We start from the raw sequence: 3,476 nt of genomic DNA, 5'->3' as shown, positions 1-3,476 counted from the left end.
ACAATTCTTCATCCATGAAACTAAAGACTACACGGCAGCACATATGGGCGGCTATCCCTCCTACATATGTTACAACTTGGAACAAATAACTGAGAATTAAATATTCCACGTACATGTACATTAGTACATATACCAACTTTGTTATTTTCTACCCTCTGCGTCATTATTTTCATAGCATGTACACGCTACATGACAATGTTGGATAAATTTTTTAGTACTTTATATTTGAATTTGAACTTGAAATAAACCATCTTTTATGATAAAAAAAAGAGATAAACTAATTAAGTAGTAGAGATGGAAGGAAAACCCAAACCCGCGGGGCCCAGCCCGAACCCGATCCGAAATTGTGGGCGAAACCCGATTTCTTTGGGTTTGGGTTCGGGTTTGGGTTTCACCCAAATTTTAAAACATGTTTGGGTTTGGGTGTGGGATTGATTAAACTCGCACCCAAACCCAAACCCAAACCCGAAGTTTTATGCATGTAATTACCAACTCTTATATATATATTATTAAAGCTATTAAGTAGAGGTTTTTTTTTAAGTTACTAAGTAGGCTTATATTCATGAACTATATTATTCCTTTGTATGGAATGATAATGAAGTTTAATCAGCTTATGTTCATGTTGTTCTCTTATGTACATGTTGTTTCCGGGTTGATATTTTTGATTTTTTGTCAGTTCGGTACTCACATTGGGTTTTGGGTTTGGGTTCGGGTAACCCGAAACCCAGGGGTTTGGGTTGGGGTTTAACTTTTGCACCCATATTGAATTCGGTTTTGGGTTTGGATTTGAGTTTGAGTGTTAAGTTTGGGTTTAGGTGTGGAAATGGCTAAATCCGCACCCACGGGGCCATTGCCAACCCTATTAAGTAGTGAAATATTGTCTTCCTATTATAACTAAAAAAAAACAATGAAATATTGACGAGTCTTGTAAAAAATTTACACATGACCGCTTCTCGTGGTATGGTTTTGTATTAAAAAATATTAGTTGTACTTGAAATAGTGTATACATACTGCTCATACGCATTTGAGATAGTTTGAAACCACCAATCAAATCGCCTGAGATGCATTTAGCCTTTTTTTTATAATTGAAATTTTTGTGACGGATTAAAACCAACAAACAAACTCAAAATATGTTTACTCCCACCAGACTCTACCTATCGGAACTGTTTATATATGTTTTACGATTTACATATATAAATAAGTTTTTTATAAGCAAACTACTTTATGAGTCAGTTACTTGATTTTGTTGCAGTTTAGATATTTAGAGCGTGAAAAATTAACTAAATGATCATAAACCTCGTTTTTGTGGCAATTTGAAATCGCGACCAAAGTTGGTATTGTATCGCATGTGTATAGCACGTACAATTTAATTATAATGGTTCAATTCATGAATCATTAATGTATAAAAAATATAAACCTGGACGTACACATCTGAACATATCTGTTCACTTAATTAGCAACCAATTAAGCGTATAAATAGAGGTTAGAAGAAGCAAAAGAAATATACATAGAAAAGCATGAAGCCTGCAATATTACTCACCCTCTCTGTCCTTCTCTTTGCCTTCACCCCTTACATAATTCCATTAGCCTTCTCACAAGTTCCTGATCTAGTGAAGGATATAGAAGGAAACCCGCTTCTCCCTGATGGCAAATACTACATCTTGCCAGTTGTTCGTGGCGCGGGAGGTGGAGGAGTAAGTCCTGGAGAAACCGGGAACCAAACATGCCCGGTTACCGTGCTACAACATAAAATGGAGGTTGAGAATGGCAACGGAGTAAAATTCCAACACTTCATCAAAATTGGTATCATCCAAGAAGGCGTGCCACTAAAGATTTCATTTGAGAATATATATGCGGTTACTGTGCCGAATCCGCCGAGTGGGTGGTGGTTTCTGATGATTTTCCTGAAAAATGGGTGGGTATTGGTGGTGCTAAAGATCATCCAGGAAAACAAATCGTGAATGGTTTGTTTGACATTCAGAAATATGGCGATTATGGATACAAGCTTGTGTTCACTCCCACCGACTCTGGCTCATCACCTGGTCATTCTGTCAATATTGGAAGGCGTGATGAAGATAAGTATGGAAGGCGTCTTACCCTGCTGGCTGAAGAAGATAATCGTGCCTATGGAGTTGTGTTTGCTCGTGTTGTTGATAATGATGATGCTGGTATCAATGGAATTAAGTCCATAGTTTAATTGGAAAATAATATCTCCATGGACGCTCGCGCTTATAAGTTGTTTAATAACTAGTAGTATGACCTACATATCATACTTTTCCTCTAATATGCTGTGCAAATTAATAAAATGATGTGTTTGTTTTTCATGCTATGGTTATATCAAGGTTATTAAAATCGGTATGGTGATTAAATCGGTGAGGGTATTGGTTCACAGTATATTGGTTCAATCGTAGTCAAATCGTAGTCAAGCCGGTTATTATTATTTTAAAATAAATATATAATAAATTATTTGTACAAAACAAGCCTTAGGTAACCCCACCTATCCGAAAAATTCCGATATCCATGAACATGGTCTAGAACAAGGTCTATTACAAACAATGAAACTCAAAAGCTGAAATCAATCTCAAAAATAGAAGAAACACACCCTTTACCACCAACATCCCTTCTCCTAGCCTCTTTAGGATCCATGATGCCAATAGTTTTTTTTATAGGCAATGAATTATATTGAATAGAAGTACAAGGGGTACTTCAACCCAATACAAAGAAGAGAGGAAAAGAGGAGAGACTAGAACAAATACAAGAAACACAAATCCTACCAAAGACATATCTACCCACCCCCTACCTCCTTGAAAAAAGACTTTATAGAGATGGCCTCATTAAAACCTTACTAGGATAAAACCCCCTTGGGAAAACCTAGAAGGAAAAAGAGTACCACGTATATAAAGTCAAGGGGAATTCTCAAGGAAGTTTACAAGAAAACTAAAAAACAACCCACCCTCAAAGACACTTGCCATGTCTTCCAGTATGTAGACAATGTTTATCAGACCGACAAGTAAACTCCTACTCGCCAGCAATGAATTCTGACCATGAACCAAACTAGTGCCCATATAGATATTGAAACAAAACCTTCACTTAGACATAAGCACAACACAGAATCTGCAACAAAAACACACGGCCTGCAACAAAACCAAAGAGAACCAACATAATCAAATTTGGATAATACATGCACAAGGATCCAGAATCCATTCTGATAGTGAGCAGCGAAATTCCTTCAAATTTGAAGAAACCCAAAGCCAGGCCTTCCATTGGATTGAGCTTAGGAGATTGTCCCAATCCGGAGGTTCATAAGAGAAAATTAATCGATTTCTAAATCCCCACACTGACCACACAACAGCACCACAAACAGCCCACCAAACCCGACGCTGTTTACGACTCCAATTCCCATGGACAAATTGCAGTAAATGCAGCTGAATATCATTTGGTAGTACAGTGCTAAAACCAAGCCATTTAAAGCATAA

The 3,476-nt window shown here is 37.2% G+C and overlaps 1 pseudogene; it reads left to right on the top strand.

The window, feature by feature from the left end:
* Positions 1-1,492: 1,492 nt before the first annotated feature.
* Positions 1,493-2,324, top strand: LOC130735484 (kunitz-type trypsin inhibitor-like 2 protein; annotated as a pseudogene).
* Positions 2,325-3,476: the final 1,152 nt, after the last annotated feature.

This window comes from Lotus japonicus, chromosome 2 (assembly GCF_012489685.1).
Source record: "Lotus japonicus ecotype B-129 chromosome 2, LjGifu_v1.2".
Lineage (NCBI taxonomy): Eukaryota > Viridiplantae > Streptophyta > Magnoliopsida > Fabales > Fabaceae > Lotus > Lotus japonicus.
Note: the sequence above shows the minus strand (reverse complement) of the source record. Positions and strands in the feature narration are given on the sequence as shown.